We start from the raw sequence: 17,041 nt of genomic DNA, 5'->3' as shown, positions 1-17,041 counted from the left end.
AGTTGGCTCCTTCCAGATTTTATACAGTTCAGTGTGTGCTTGCAATGGTGATTAGTGTGATACAGCAGGGAGGGGAACATTTTATAATGTCCTGATTAAACTTGTTTAGATGGTATCTTAGTTGGGTTTCTATTGCTAATAAATAAATACCATGACCAAGGAACTTATAAAAGAAAGAGGTTAACTGGGTCTATTATTTCAGCAGGTTAGGGTGTATGATGATGGAGTAAAAATATGGAGATATGTAATTAGGGAAGCAGCTGAGAACGCTCTTCTTGAGTCACAAACACAAGGCAAAGAGAACACTGAAAAGCCCATCCTTGGGTGACATGTCTTTTTCAACAAAGCTACCCTTCCTAGTTTCTCTCAAACAAATGCACCAACTGGGGATCATATTAAAATATATGAGCCTATAGTGGTCCACTTTCATTCAAACTGCCACAGGTGGACCTTCAGACTGTGACTTTGGCAGGGAATTCTACAGTGGTATAGTCTTTCCACTTCTTTCCAGGACACTGACTTCTTTTCAGTAAGAACTTAATGCAGGGGAACATAAGACCCTATGCCCCAACTCTTTGGGGTTTCTGTGAATTCTAGGGTGGAGGAGGAATGCATTGGGAAGATCCTCCTCAGCACTGGAATGAGGCTAGGTGCTTTTCTTGCAGAGAAGGATTCGTATATCACGGTTTCTCCTCTGTTGGAGTCAAGGGAACCCTAATCGAGGAAACCTAGAGGAAGTACGAGACATGAATTTTATGAGATGTGATCGAACACTGAAGCATCCAGGAAATTCTTATGTGCCTTCAGCAATTCATCAATATTACTACCCCAGAGTGCCAAGCCTTTTGTTTTTATTTTGTGAATATTTTTGTAACAAAAAATGGTTCATTAAGAATTTTGTTTTAATCATATTCGCTCCCCTGACTCTTCTCAGAGCCACACCCTATTCACTATTTTGAGAAATTTATTACTCTTTATAACTCTTAATTTATTATTCTTTGTTTGGTTGGTTGTTTTATTCGATTCCTTCAAGTCCAACTTCAGTTGGCTGTACCATCTTGTTCAAGTGTCCCTCCGCAGGAGTGTAGTCAACTTATCAGAGTTACATTCTTAAAGAAAACCGAGTCTCCTTGCATGGAGAGAGAGGGTTGACATGAATTTCCACCACGAATGCTGGAACCTCCACCCTAGGAACACCACTAATGGAGTTCTGTGTCTTAAACGTACACAGACCTTCCTATCACAAGCCCCGTGAATTCATATGTGTACCTGCCATGCTGTGTCATGAGGATATTTTTCTTTGTTTTGTATGTTGTTGTTCTTGGTTTTTTGTAGTCATTTCCTAGCTCTTGCTTTTACAACTTTTCTGTCCCTTCTTTTACAATGACCTTCGATCACTTTAGAGGAAGGAAGTGATAAAAGTGAACACTGTGTAGTCACTTATTCTCTCTGAGCCTTGCCCAGGGTTGGATTCTTCTGCTAATCACTGTCTGCTGCAAGTGAAAGTGTCTCTTCTGAGGGCTGAGGAGTGCTTTAATCTGTGGCTCTAAGTCATCAGCAGTCAGTTCAATGCTATATTCATTCGCAAAAGTCGATTTTCTCCCTAGGGCCTACGGTCTGTCTAGACAGATTGTTGGTCATGATAATAGGGTCAGAGATGGGTTTCATCTTGTGGAAACGGTCTTAATTCCCATCAGAGAGTGGTTGGTTCCTTCTGTGATGTTCGTGTCACTGTGGCTCCAGTAGGTGTACACTGCCAGGAGAGTCATTACTGTAGCCTACAGGGTTCATTCCTGGGTACGGCTGTTGGATTACTTTTATCCTAACCCATCAGTGCGGGCAAACTGTCAAAACTCACAGAAATGCCATAAGCTATGCCAGCTATCCAAATAACTCTAAGAGCATATAGGAGATTTTTCTCAGGAAACTTTTGGAAGATTCAGTAAGAATACTAATGGCAGATGCACCTCATTAGAATGAGTTAGAATATCTTAATGTCCAGAGTTTTAATGTTGTTATTCTTGCTATTGTTTTTGTTTTTTGTTTTATTTTGTTTTGTTTTCTTTTGTTTTTTACTATGAAGAATTGCAGCTCTAGGAACAGTTTTCTAAAAAAAAAGAAATCAACAGATAGACAGACACATGCCTCTTGTTTTTTCATGTAATTTGTTTACTCTAAAATGCTTTATTTTCATGATAAGAAAATGTTTTTATGTATTAGTTTCCCCCAGATCTTTCAAACGTTGTGTTATGATTAACCTCTCTCATTAGGGTGGTAGGTTTATTATACTGGTGAAATAATTTGGTGAATTAATTAATGATCCCCTACTGGTTCCCTTGAGTTTGCAGTCTCCTGTTAGGCAGCATGCCCTTTTGACACCGATGAGGACATAGTCACTTTTCCTGTGCTCCACTTCCTCCTCAGCTTTAATGAGTTCATCAACCATCAGGTGTGATATCAAAATATGTTCCTCTTTTATGCCAAATGCAGAAAGACAAATGAAAATGCCCAAAAGCCAAGTTTCTTGTATTTATAAAATTTAACCCCTTATTAAAACATACAACAAAGTCACTACTATAATAAGAGTTCAAGACAGACAAATGAGAACTATATCCTGTCTCTTCAGAGCTGGGAAGGTAATAGATGTGGTCAGGTGTATCCAGGGTGATATGATCATAGACACCAGAGAATACAAACAAAGGGCTGGAAGGTGTTGTTGGAAATATAGCTTGGAGAAGATGAAATCTGTATTTCAATAGGATATAAAAAGTAAAATATAAAGTATTCACCCGTGTGCCTTTTACGTGATGAGATACACAATTACCTACTTTTGAAAAATTAAATCAGAATTAATTTTTCCCTTTTTATTTTGGCGGGTAAAGCGTGCTTCAGTGTTCCATGACAAATATTTGTAGAGCAGACAGCAGGTCTGATCAGTGAAGCATAGGTCAAAAAAGAAAGGCAAAATATATCTTCTGTGGTTTGCTCAGTAATTCTCACAGGCCTCTCATGCCATAAGCAACTTCTGCATTGAGCTACAATTCTCATGTTTAAATATAAATATTTTCTTTTACTACAGTCCTAAACTTTAAAGTATAGAGACCACCTATTCAAATGCACATTATAAATTCTATGATCCATTTTACAAGAATGTAAGAGATGTCCATTAAAGCCCATATTTATGTTCAGTTTATCCTTTTAAGTTGACTCTATAATTAAGCTTTCGCCTAAAAGTTAACTCTAGAATAGCTAAATAAATATAAGTAGGTGCTAGTTTGAGGCCAAAAATTAAAATGCTTTAATTAGAAAAAATATTTTGATATAACATTTTGAAAGTAGAAATGTTAGCCAATATTTTAATATGATATTGTTTATCTGCAATACCTAAGACATGATGACTGGTTGGTTGGTTGTTTGGTTTGGGTCTTTTTGTTTGTTTGTTTTGTTGTGTTTGGTTTTGTTTTATGGTATTTTGTTTTGTTTTGTTTTGTTTTTGAGACAAGGTCTCACTATGTAGCTCTGGCTAACCTTGGAACTGGCTTTGAAGATTAGGCTGGCCTGGAAGTCACAGAGATCTACCTGCTTCTACTTCTTGAGTTCTGAGATTAAAGGTTCATGTCACCACATATGGCATGAAAAATGATGACTTAATATATCAAATGTAACATTGACAAGTTTTATTAGAATTTATTAATAAGGCACAGTGACTCATCTTTTGAATGGTTCCTCATTTCCAAAAATTTTAAGTTAAAAAGCAAATGCTGATTTACATTTCGACATTCTCTTTTTTCTCTTAGAGTGTATTTGTTTCTGTGTATGTGTGTTTTATGAAGGCGTAAGAAGGATATTGGTGTTTTGCTTTATCTCTCTCCTCCTATTCCTTGGGATTTTGGTTGAGATTCACTTTTGTTTGGGGAGGTATTGTTTGTTTTTTGTTTAATTTATTATTACTTTTATTTTTTTACAATCAAGTCATTGCCCCCCTCCAGGCCTGCCCTCCCATAGTTCCTCAATCCCTTTCCTTCCTCCCTTTGTCTCCAAGAGGATGTCCCCCACCCTAAGTCAGGTGTCCTCACTCCTGGGGCCTTAAGTCTCAAAGGTTAGGTATGTCTTCTCCCACTGAGACCAGACCAGGCAGTCCTCTGCTGTGCATGTGTGGGGGATCTCATATCAGCTGGTACATGCTGGCTGGTTGGTGGTTTAGTGTCTGAGAGATCTCACCGGTCCAGGTTAGTTGAGATTGCTGGTCTTCTTATGGGGTAGCCTCCTCCTCAGGTTCTTCCAGCCTCTCCCTAATTCAACCACAGGGGTCCCCAACTTTAGTCCAGTTGTTGGGTTTAAGTATCTGCATCTGTCTCAGTCAGCTGCTTATTGGGCCTTTCAGGATGGCCATGCTAAGGCTCAAAAAAAGAGGAAAGAGATTTGTTTTAATTGAATCCCAAGTTTGGCTTGAGGCTAGCAAATCCCAGTGTTCTCTCTCTATCTTTGCCCCCGTATTGCTTGGGTTATGGATGGACACATGACCACCCCTGGCACTTAGGGACTTGCTCTCAGGATTTTAAATTTCTACTGCAAGTGATTTTAATCATTGAGGCGTGTCCTCATAACTCTCTCTTGACTAATTTCTCTCCACACATAAGGATGTGACTATAAAATCAACTTTCAAAGGCAACTATGGAAAAACCAAGCAGCAGACTCTTTCTGTGTATTCATTCCCAGGACACTCATTCTCTCATAATGTCCTCCATTCCTATGCAAAGAACTCTGGACTTCCTATGTCCTTGGCCCCTTAATCTATTCAATCTGGACATAAAATACTTGGCTTATTCTCTATAAGTAATTATTTCCTTAGGAAAATGAGTGTTTATTTCAAAGCTGCTCTCTGTGTGGGCGCAGGGCTATTGGTAGAGCCATGTGAAAAGCAAAATATTTCTCAACAACTGAAAAACATTCCTGACTTTCAGAAGGTTTTTTTTTTTTTAATTTCGAAAACAATTGTTTTCAGTCATTTGAGAGGAATTATAAGTGGTAGTTTATTTGATGCTGTTAGTGGTTTTATTTTTTTTTCCTTTTGAAAAATTGCCACCAAGTACAACGAGAATCATGAAAAGGAAGTTGTTTTAAGTGGCCCATTGTTTTTGATGAATCTTGTTGGTTGCTTCAATGTAAATTTCACAGTCTTAATTGCTTATTTGTCTCTCCATCTCTATTCACTGTCCAGTTCCCACACTGTTAATTTTCAACATTTTTCAAGTTAAATTTGACATTTCTGTTTTCACAGAACAACAACAAAGGATGTGTCTTAGGGGGAAAAATGTAGGTGAAGTCAAATACAACCACAACATTTCTCACATTACACTTCTTAAAATGCTTTTTTGTTTTGTTTTGTTTTTTTGGCAAGACAAACCCTACAGAGGATTATTACAGGTTGAATTCCATTAGATGAATATTTGTTTTTAGTGTTTCTTTGGCCCAGTAGTGCATGTATGCTAACTCTACTGAACTCTATCTCCAGGCTTAAAGTGTGGCTTTAAAATGCTACACATTTCATACAATAGCTTCTTCAATTAAAAAAGTAAAACCTTCGCCATCCACGATAACATGGTGGGTAGAGAATGGGTAAACAACAGAACCATGTTAGCCATAGCCCTGGTAGTTAAGAGTACATTATATAAGACAGCAGCGGAGTTGGGGATTTAGCTCAGTGGTAGAGCGCTTGCCTAGGAAGCGCAAGGCCCTGGGTTCGGTCCCCAACTCCGAAAAAAAGAAAAGAAAAAAAAAGACAGCAGCAAATTTGACGAGTAGTTTCAATGTTCTTCATATGTGGCACCTTCTTATCACACCCTTACCTGGCAGAAGAGTGAGCTAGCTCTCTGAGTTCTTTTATAAGGGTTCTGTATTTACTCATGAAGACAAAGACTTCAGACTGAATTATCTGAGTCCCCGCCCCTTAACATCGTTGTGCTGGTGATTAAGTTTCAAATTATGAATTTTTGGAAGTCAATGCTTAGACTATAACTAGAAGTCCACAAATGAATACTACAAAAATGATAGTTATTCAGGGATGGAGGGAGGGAGGCTAAAGAAGAGATGTGGATTTTGAGGAGGAGAAACTTGTAGTTCGTTATATAGAAGAAAGCTTAGAGGGCATTTTTAAGAAGGACGTAACAGCTGTACTGCATGTTTGGAAATGCCCATTTGGTTTCAACAAAGGAATTGACTACTTCTTTGGCGAAAACAGCTTCCGGTAGATTGACAGTTGTACTTTTGAACGTGAAGAGTTAAGGGTTGGAAGTACACAGACTGTGGTGGTTTGAATGAGGAAATGTCTTCTATAGGCTTGGGTACTTGGACACTTTGTCCCAATTGATGATGTGGTTTGGAGAAGGTGGTCTAGCATCTTCTCTGTGAGTGGGCTTTGAGATTATATAGCCTTGATTGACTTCTAGTCTGCATTGTTTTTGCGTTAAATGTGCACTCTCAGCCTCCTACTGTGCCTGCCTGCTGTCCCGTTTACCCACTTGGAATCTAAGCCAGAACAAAATGTCTTCCTACTATATGCTGCCTTGGTCATGTAATTTTATCTTAGTAACAGAAAGCTGTACACAAGTGATTAGAAAGGAGAAAAAAGCTCGTGTAGATAAATGTTTTCTAGCACATTTCACAGAAGGAAACAGAGGGGAGGCAACAGTGAAATGGACATGTGAAGCTGTTAGGAAATGTTAGAGAGTTGGGTAAATACACAAAAGGAAATAGGAGAGGGAGAAAGTTCTCACACTCCAGTGGAAAGCAGGACAGTACATACAGGGGACCCCATGCTAACTGGAGTGGGCAGGGAGTCAGATGGCATTAGTCAGATTTAAAAGAATATAAACCCTACATCCTGTCCTTGTAGCTGAATTGGGATAGCATTGCTAAATGACTAGGCAGATACTGGGGATGTCTCCAGTATCTACCTTAGGACTACACATTTGTATGCACTGTTATTTGGTGTTGCAAAATGCCTGCCTTGCACCATGTATTCAAGGCCGATTGGTCCCGCCTTCTGTACGCAGTGAAAGCATCCGATCTGCAGCCTTCTGAAGCCTGTACCACTTGCTTTGCAAGGTCTTCTCCATGCTCACACATTGCTGTCGGACTCCATGCCATGGAAGTGTGATCTTTACTTGTCATCCCTCCTGGACATTGCAAGCACTTTGAAGATGGGAGCACAGCTTACTTGTCTGCTCAGTTGAAAACCACATCCATACGAACCATTCCATATTAACTGCTAAAGAGTTGACAGAATAGTTGTTTGGTCGAGTGAGCTGGATCATCCTGGGCAAAGTTCCTGTCTGGTTATCTTGATTGTCTATTTAGGACAAAGATTTATCATGAAAATACATTTGGTTGTGTCTAGAAGTGTGTTTCTAGAAAGATTAAACTGAGGAGGGAGGATCTGCCTGAAGCTGGTCCGCACTCTCTGAGCTGTGGTCCCAGATTAAACAAAAAGGGAGAAATTAGGATAGCACCAGCATTCACCTATTTGAGCCTCAGGATTAAGGATGCTATGTAAATCAGCTGCCTCAAATTCCTCCATTCATGACTTCCCCAGTACAATGTAGCACACGTTCAAACTGTGACTCAAAACACACCCCTCCTGCCTCGGGTTGCCTTTTAGTGGGGATTTTTTTCATATCAATGAGAAAGGAAATTAATATACCTCCTTTGAACTGTAAGGGTGGGAAATGAAGACGGAATTAATCTGTCTGTATTCTCTTGCTATGACATTCTGCTCCTGGCTTAGACCCCACCGCTTTTAGTCATCTTTGTTCTGCAGCTGGTGTTCGTGTGTGTGTGTGTGTGTGTGTGTGTGTGTGTGTGTGTGTCTGTGTCTGTGTCTGTGTCTGTGTGTCTGTGTGTATGCGTGCATGTGTGTTTGAACTTGGCTATCATATAGGATTATCTTCCTTCCTAAATGTTTGCAAACTAGAATTTTTCACTGAATGTTGAAGCTTACAGGCCGAAATACAAAAATGTATAAAGCATGATTTTTTGAGCCCAAAAAAGAGACACTATAAGATTATGATAAAAACCACAATTGACAATCAGTCCCTGCTACATAGCAATTCACTGATATGTGCCTCAGAAAAACATGGTCTGCCACCCCTTTCATGGGCTGTCTCCTGTTTGCGTAGCCCTAGACTTCTTTACTTTTCTCTCTATACTGAGCACATCACCCTCCCCAAAGAGACTGCTTGTGGCAGGTAGAATAATGAACTCTGCCGATGTGTAGATGCTTCTTCTCAAGTCATGTGGAGCAAGAAGAGCAGACCTAAATCTGAGTCATGCCTTCTGGGGTCAGCCCAGATAGAAGGACCTGGAAGAGGGCCTTTGAGCCTTTCCAACTCTTTCTGGCACATCCATCAATCCTGATGCTGCAACTTTTCTTTCTTAATATTAGAACTAATATTGTTGGGATTCCATCACAAACCAAAGATAGACAATTCTCTAGGAATCCCTGAGGACTCCTGATGAGGACTGAGGAGACATTCACCCTTGTGGAATAGGCCACTACCAGAATCTTGGCCTTTGCACAATGAAACAGAAACTGTTGGACTACCCATCCTGCAAGCCAGTCTGATAACCCATCTGTGCACCAGGAGTTGCTAGAACTAAGAAGTTGGATTAGCTAATCCCATCTCCCACTATTGACCTAGGCATCTCCAGGCAGAGCCCAGCTTGGCTAGACTTTATGTCCAGCATGCAGGAGCAACAAGTGCACTAAACCCCATCGTGTTCTCTGATCTTGGAAATAAAATCAACCTCTCATACTCTCATGAAGTCTTCCATCCCATGGTCTCTCTCCTCACAGCTCTGCAGAGTGACCTGTGCTGATCTTGGACATTTGTTCCCTCATCTCTTGCCATATATTCTTCCTCTAGTTCTTTTGGTGGACTCTGCTGACCTCCAGCACAGGCTTCATTCAAACTCTTTTCTTTTTCCTCCTACAAATAGAAATCTCAAAGTACTCACTTTATTTTATTCCTAATCACTTTCCTAGTTCCATCTCAAGAGTCATGTCTCCATCAAGGGTTTCATCGCCTTAGACTAACTGCTACTCACTTGTCATATACTATCAAAGTTATCTTCATTTACACACAAGAATCATGTTCTGATCACCTTTTTCTCCCATGATGACCATATGCTCCAGGAAAACTGTTTTGTTTTCCTTCACAACTGCATCCAAATTGTGAACACAGAAAAATGTGTTTTGATAACGTGGATAAAAAATGTGAATGTCAAATTTTATTTTAGGATGACTTGGTTTCAACACCTCACATGAGAACAGAGGCAAAGTTTCTCATAGAAAAGTGGCTAACTTCAAAATAAATTTTTACAGCAAATATTTTTAATTATTTATGGCAGATATGTAGGCTGGCCAATTCTCAACTTTGTTTAGTCATTTGCTTTTTATTCATCATTATGTAACACATGTGAGGGGTTGTTAGCAGAGGTATAGACCTAACTGGACTCCTTTCTTTGCACTGAACAAGTGGCCTGAGACAGTTACGTGCGTGCAGGTTTTATTTGTGTCAGAACCTATCCTTAGTGGAGAACATGCAATTAGGGTATGATTGGAATTTGAATTATATCATTTTCTAGGGGACCAATATGTTTGGCCTATTCAGTGTTTTAATCATTGTAATGGGTATTCAATTCCCTTGCAATGAAACAAGCTGCAGCCTTCTGCCACCTTCTCTTCTTGATGACAGTTGTACACAAATTAAACAACGATCAGTATCTGTGTTACGTGAGGGCTTTAAAAAATACATCTGTACAATTAAACACATGAAAGTAGTAACACTTCAGATGTATTTGAACTTTAAACATAAGGCAGATAGTCTGGTATTCTCCCTAGACTTGAAAAATGGATTTTTTGTCCATTCTTCTAGATTTTCAAAACACAATAAGAATAAGAAACATTAATGAATATAAAAAACCGTGTCTTATATATCATTGTTAATCTGCAGTCAAGAAACATTTTAGGAAACATCCAGATCTCACCAAAAAGTAAGAGTTCCTACCCAAATATGAAGACAGAAATGGATTGTGCCTTTGGGAAGCAGTTATTGAGGGTTAGTTTTCAATGATGGGAAGGAGACTAGGTCATAGCGTAATAGGGGATGAGACAAGAAATTCAAAGGACTCAAGGCAGAGTCAATGTTGGTATACAGCAGCACAGAGATTCTTTGAGCCCAAAGCTGTCCAGAGAGTCTGTGGCAAATCATATCAGGTTTATCGCTAAGTTAACTCAAAAGCAAAGGAGGCTTTGCATAGTGGTGATGTAATGGTTGAGCAATCATCCCCGTGCCTATGTGTAAGATAATCTCCCATTGAGCAAGACGAGATGAAAGGACACTAACTTGGATATTGCACTAGTTCACAGAAAGAGATGATAGTTGCGTGAATCTCAGCAGTAGCCACAGAAGTCTGTTGCCTGTGTCCCGGACTCCTCGCTACCTGATCCTACCTGCCCTTGGGGATTGGAGGAGAGTGGCGGAGTCAACAACACAGACTCGGGGAGCAGTGAGAAAGCCTCAGCAAAGCTCATCTGAGCACTGCTGCAAGCTCCTTTAGTACCCTCCTCCTGTGCCCCATTGGTCCCAAGAAAGCATGTCTTCTAAACAGCACTTCCCCATTGGCTGGCATTGGTTGTGCCAGGAATCTTTGGTTTCTCAGGCAGTCTTCAATTAGGTCCTCCCGCAGGAGATGCTTTTGTGACTAGGTGGCCCCAGCTTTTACATAGAGGCACCCCCCCACACCCCTGTTCCTGCTGCAGAAGTCAAGCCATTTTTCCATATAGTATGCAGTCTTAAGTCTAAATCCGAAATCTCCTGATGAGCAGTCAACTTATGCAAGTATTCTGTTGGCAACTTCTGTTCTCCAGCGGCCGTGCTCAGAAAGCATGCTATGATTATAGCAAAAGTAATAATTTTGTTCCATATATAGGTTCAGATCATAGACAACACAGTGATTTGGTTCCAGTCAACCCAGTGATTTGTTTACTGCCTTTATGGCTGCTAGGCAAAGGTGGTAACAATGAATTGGAAAGACTGTCATAATTTTCTGTTCACAAGGAAAATCCAACTATGTTATTACTTCCAAAAACTAACATTTGTGGAAGAAATAGCAAACATATATTGGCATGAAATTGGCTATTAACTAACTAACATATACCAAAAATAGAGTTAAAAATAATAATCTTAAATATCTTTGCATTCTGAAAACACCCTTGGAACATGAGGACTTTGATATACTAATTGCAGAGCACAATATCTCTCCAGTCAGTTCACCCCCTTACCCAATCACTTGTCGTAATAATTGTTGACAATCATAACTCTTATGTTAGAGAGATGAATGTTTCAGGAGGTGGGAATGTCATGGATGACGTAGTTAACCCCTTCCTGGTTGGCACTGATTGCAGACTTATCAACCTTGGTGGCGAAAGGAATTAAGGTTGATAATTATCACGATTTCATCGATGAGAATTTATGTGCATAGGGAAAATTTTATATTACTATGGCATGAAATGAGATTGATTTCATCAGACTATAAAATAATCTCCAAGAAAATCCAGGAGGAGTAAGTGATTTTTAAAGAGCTGGCTTTTTCACAGGGCATTTTCTTGAGAAGTGTAAACTCTTCTGAAATATTCTACATGTAAGAATTTACATCTGTATCTGGAACCACAGATGCATGGTTCTAAGGAGTATCAGATGCTCATCTTTAGAAATTCATAAAACATCATGCTTTTCCTTTTCAAATAACAAATTACTGATAACATCCTCACTTCATCCGTCATTAATTTTAATCTATGAGTATACAGACACAGAACATTTTATATTAACAATTAAAATGATAACATTGCTGGCTTGTGTTTTCACCTTTCAGTAAAAATAAAAGTTGAAACCGATTATTTTGTAGAATGCATTCTTTTTCCAAATTATTTTCTCCCTTTTCAGTAAGGGAGAGGTCATCAATGGAACCATATGAGATGCTTTACTTTATTGATGTTTTTACACTCTAAACTTTACCTTAGCTTAACTGGTTCCTGTAGCAGTATTCTTTTTCTCATACTAAAATGCGTATGATGCCAATTTTAGTTCAAAAACGAATGGTGCCATGAAGAATGCAGGAACAGTCAGACAAGTCTATAACTTCACTCTCAGATGATACAGAAATGGGAGGTAGCTAGATGGTGGTAGGTAGATAGGTACATAAGATATATACATATATATATATATATATATAAACATCATAAAAGCAAAAAATATGGATCAAGGGTATTTGAAGGCAGCTGCATACCCACAGCAGCTCAGAACCATCTATAACTCCAGTTCTAGAGAATCCAATGTCCTCTCTTGACCTCACTGGGCACCAGGCACATACATGATGTAAAAGCATACATGTAGGCAAAATACTCATACACATAAAACAAACAGGTAATTTTAAATAAAAGAGTATGTGTGTGTTGTGCAAAAGAGCAATGTTTAGAGGGTGTTATTATGCTATTTATACTTTCTTTTTTCTCAGAGATTTTGGATATCATTCTGTTTCTCAGACACTTATATCAACATAAGCCTCCCTGTTTAATTCACTGGGGAAATTGGGAGCTCCTTTCCTACAGTTAAATTTTCACTTGGTAATGTGACTACTACGAAACTTACTATTTATGAGTTTCTAAGTGCTACAAACCACAAAGCATCACAAAACTAAACAAAAAGTAATGAACATTAGGAGATTAGGCTAATAATCTAGAGGAAGAGTCCACACTTGGATGGCAGACATAAATGTACATGGCATGCAATATAATTAATATATATTATATATGATAATAGAATATATTATAGAATAATATACATTTATGTACGCAATTACAGAAGACTCTATAATTCTTATATTTTATATAAATGTAGTGCCATAATATAAAATATACATTGTACATATTCATATATATAGTATTGTTTTGTTCATGTGGAGAATTCGAACATGAGTTTTGCTCATATTATTTTTACCTAGGAGTTCTAATATATGTTAAATGCTTTTTATATGAATCAAGGTTTGTAGTATAGTGGTTAGAGGGCAATGACCTAGTACCAATTATATTTTTAAAATTGCTGCCTAAAGAAAAATATATGATTTATATGATATATATGTATATATTTGTATGTATGTTATTATATATATAAATTTATGTTCTAACATATATATGTACATATCTATGTAAAAACACTTTTTATTTAGTTTTGTACTATTATGTAGTTTGTAGCACTTCTAAACTCACAAATAATAGGCTTCATAGTAGTCAAAGTATCAAAACAAAATTTGATTGTATGGAAGAAGCTCCCAATTTTCATATGAAATACATATGTATAATTTGGAAGGTTCCAACCAGTCCCACCTTTAGCTGTGTCATGTGGAGACCTTTCAGTTTAGCTCTTGTGCTGCTGGGAGCATCCCTTGGCCACTCATGGGCACTATCACACTTGCTGGTACGTCTCCCTGTTTTATCTAACATGTCCTATGTCCTAGATGTTGCTTCAGTCACTACCTGAAGGAAACTCAGTAATATTTCTTTTCTTTTTGAGTAAACAATGGGCCTTTGAAAGGCATACAATCTAAGGCATTGGTGTCTATTCCAATGGCAGAAGGAAAAGAAATCCTACATGTAAAGAATTCTAATCCAACAACATGGTTGCTCTGGCAAAGGATCACATCCCAAGACCTTCTAGGTCTGTGTGATCTGGCTGGAATGTAGACACACAACACATCCTTCAGTCCCTCTGGCTGGACTATAGACACATCCTTAGTACCAACCTTCAATCCCAAACATCGTAGGTAAGGTTAGTTTATAGAAGGAAGCAGTCAGGTTTGAAAGTGACATCTAATTGAGGGTCAGACCAAGAGGTGAATCAGAGAAATATTTGACAGAACGTGTCAGGATAGGATATGACCAACTCTCATGAGAACAGTAAAGAGAGGTGATGCAAGAAGATCAGAGAGAGAGAGAGAGGAGAGAGTTCACTTCAGTTTTGTGCAATTCAGTTCAGTTCAGTTGAGTGAATTCATCTGTTGTCGGTTCAGTTCAGTTCAGGTCAGGTCAGTTCAGTTCGGAGCAGTAAAGAGGCCAGTCTGAATCAGTCAGCTTGGACAGGAGTTGGAGCCAGAACAGTTGAGTTGAACCAGCCAACCAGAGTTCAGAAAGAACTAGAAAAGGTTATCTTATTCAGCATTAAGTCTCCACAATAACAATAATATCTGGAGTATAAAAGATACATTTACACCTACGCATAAGTTAATGAATTTAATTTGTGGAATATTTACTACTTACTATATGGAAGAACTGCATGCTATTCTGATGTGAAGAAAATGAATCGACATGTTTATATTTGTTGAGATAATTCTAAATTGGTGAAATATTACTTATCTTTAGATTGGAAAATATTGTCGTAGTGTCCTCTCCAAATTTGGCTTCTAATTTAATGTTAGAAAGTTAACAGTTTGTATAAAGATTTAAATAATTTCAGAATGAGACTATAGAAAGCTGAAGAAATATAAACCATACCACCCATATGTGTGAGAATAAGGTGAAATGGTTTCTTTTTGTAGATGTTTTTATTTTTCAATAGAATATTTTATGTATTTACATTTCAAACGTTATTCCCTTTCCTGGTTTCCCATCAGGAATCCCCCTCCCATATCCCTTCCCCCTGCTTCTATGAGGGTGCTCTCCCCCGCACTCACCATTCCCCTACACTGGGGAGATCCAGCCATGAAATGTTTTGAAAGGAACAAAAACTATGCAGCAGTGAGATTAGTGTGGGTAAAGTCAGCATCGAACCCTGTCTATTTACTGGACTAAAGGGCAGAATTTGAGAAAGGTACAACAAATCCTCAAGTTCTTTACTGCTCCAACCCTCTCTAATCTAACTTGAGAATACATGCAGTTCTGCATTCAGTAAGGTTAAAATGTAGGACTACTAATTAAAAAAAAACCCCTCAGAGTCAAATGCTAGCAATAATGCAAATGTGTCACAGACGGCTGAGTGAAGGAGAAAATGGCAACAGCATAAAGGATGAATTACAGATCACTCTAGAGCTAACAGAGTAATTTTATTTGCAGCTGTGTGAAAGTTTCCAGGACAGGCTAATTTTGTAGAAAAATAATATGGTAGATTATCCCAAGTTATTTCTGAAAAAAAAATAAAAGCACTATAAATAAAAATGTAAAGCAGAAAAGGAGCCATTAAAAATCATGATTAGTTTAAGGAATGATTCTACAATTAGAAAAATTTAGAGTTTCAGTTTAGTGTTTTCTATCTCCTTGGTATTTGATATTTCATTGATCACAAAAAAACCCACATATTTGAGTGAATAAAATGTTTTAAAATTACTGGAATATAAACTTATGAGGAATTACATTGACAGTAATGCTTTTGGCTTTTTCTTCTAGTATCTATATTATGTATCTATTGTTGCGTAATAAATCTCTCCACAGTGTCGCAGCATAAATGTCTCAACAAGCAACACCAATATCCCAGGTTCTGTAAGAAGCTTAGGCAAGGCTCATAAGGCATCCTGTGGTTACATTCCATTGGGCTGCAGTTAAGTTTTAGGCAAGCTTCGGTGCCATCTGAAGGTATATTTGGATGGGAAACTAGTTCCAAAGTTCCCTAAACACTCAGGGTTCGTCATAGGGTCTTCGGAGCAGGTGACATGACAGACTGTCAGAGAAACCAGTGAAGCTGTCACAGTCCTTAAAATCTCAATGCAGATGCAGGAATCTTTAACAAAGATGATTGAATCCCCTGCAGCTGAAGTGTTGCGTGCTGGGAACCAAATTTAGATCCTCTGGAAGAGCAGCACATGCTTTTAACTGCTGAGCTATCTCTCTAGCTCATACACAGATAAAATATTTAAATGGAATGTATTTTTTGTCATCTTGATACACATTAGATCATCTGGGCAAAGAGAACAGAATACCTCTACCATGTTGGCAGTAGATAAATCTGTGGGGTACTTTCCTGATATGTGGTGCTACCTTCAAGCAGGGTGATTGAAGGTATAAAAAACTTATCTGAATGTAATCCGGGAGAGCAAGCCAGTAAGCAGCATCCCTCTGTTCCCTACTTTAGCTCTTGCCTCCTGTTTCCTGCCTTGAGCTCCTATCTTGACTCTCCTTTTACGGTGGAGCTTAAACTTCAACCTCAGATAAACCCTTCCCTCTATAAGTTAGTCTCAGTCATTGTGTTTAATCACAGCGATAGAAATCTTACTAGGACCCCATAGGACTAGTTATTCCATAATAGGGACCAATACCACAAGTAGATATTTTACTTGTAAGCAAAAATTTCCCCACCAGGAATGGGTTATCTCCATTAAGTGGTGTCTCGTAGACCCCCAAACACTACAGAATGTTGTCATCTCTCTCGGTTACCTCCAGAATTGGGAAGAACCTATGGATAAAGACACCATGCACTTGAATCATAAAACATGGATAAATCAATCAAACACTGACTTAGGAACTTCACTACTAACTCGAAAGTTTTTGAAGCATGCCACCAGAGGAGAAAAGTATAAATCTTACTCAGCTGCAAACACTATGAGCCTCAATAATGACTGTACATGCTCTCTGGTACCATAGTGGCACAATGTTAATAGGAGTGATCAACTACTTTTTGATGGGATTTGTATTGCTCCGCAGTACAAAACCTATGAGTGATACGAGTACTGACAAGAACTTTAGCTAACTAGGTTCTTGGTCCTAGGGGAGAATCATTCTGCTAAGTAAACATTGTATTAAAACAACTCCTAATGACTTATTACTATATTCATATATTAGTGAATCTCTTATCCCTTACCAGTGAAGTTTCTTCCTTTTCTTCATATGTATCTATTTGTATGTGTGTGTGTGTGTGTGTGTGTGTGTGTGTGTGTGTGTGTGTGTGTGTGTATGTATTGTTAGTCACCATGGAGTAGTACTATTTGGAAGGATTAG

Source organism: Rattus norvegicus, chromosome 11, assembly GCF_021556685.1.
Source record: "Rattus norvegicus strain SHRSP/BbbUtx chromosome 11, alternate assembly SHRSP_T2T, whole genome shotgun sequence".
Lineage (NCBI taxonomy): Eukaryota > Metazoa > Chordata > Mammalia > Rodentia > Muridae > Rattus > Rattus norvegicus.
The sequence above is the reverse complement of the archived record's forward strand: the minus strand, read 5'-3'. Positions refer to the sequence as shown.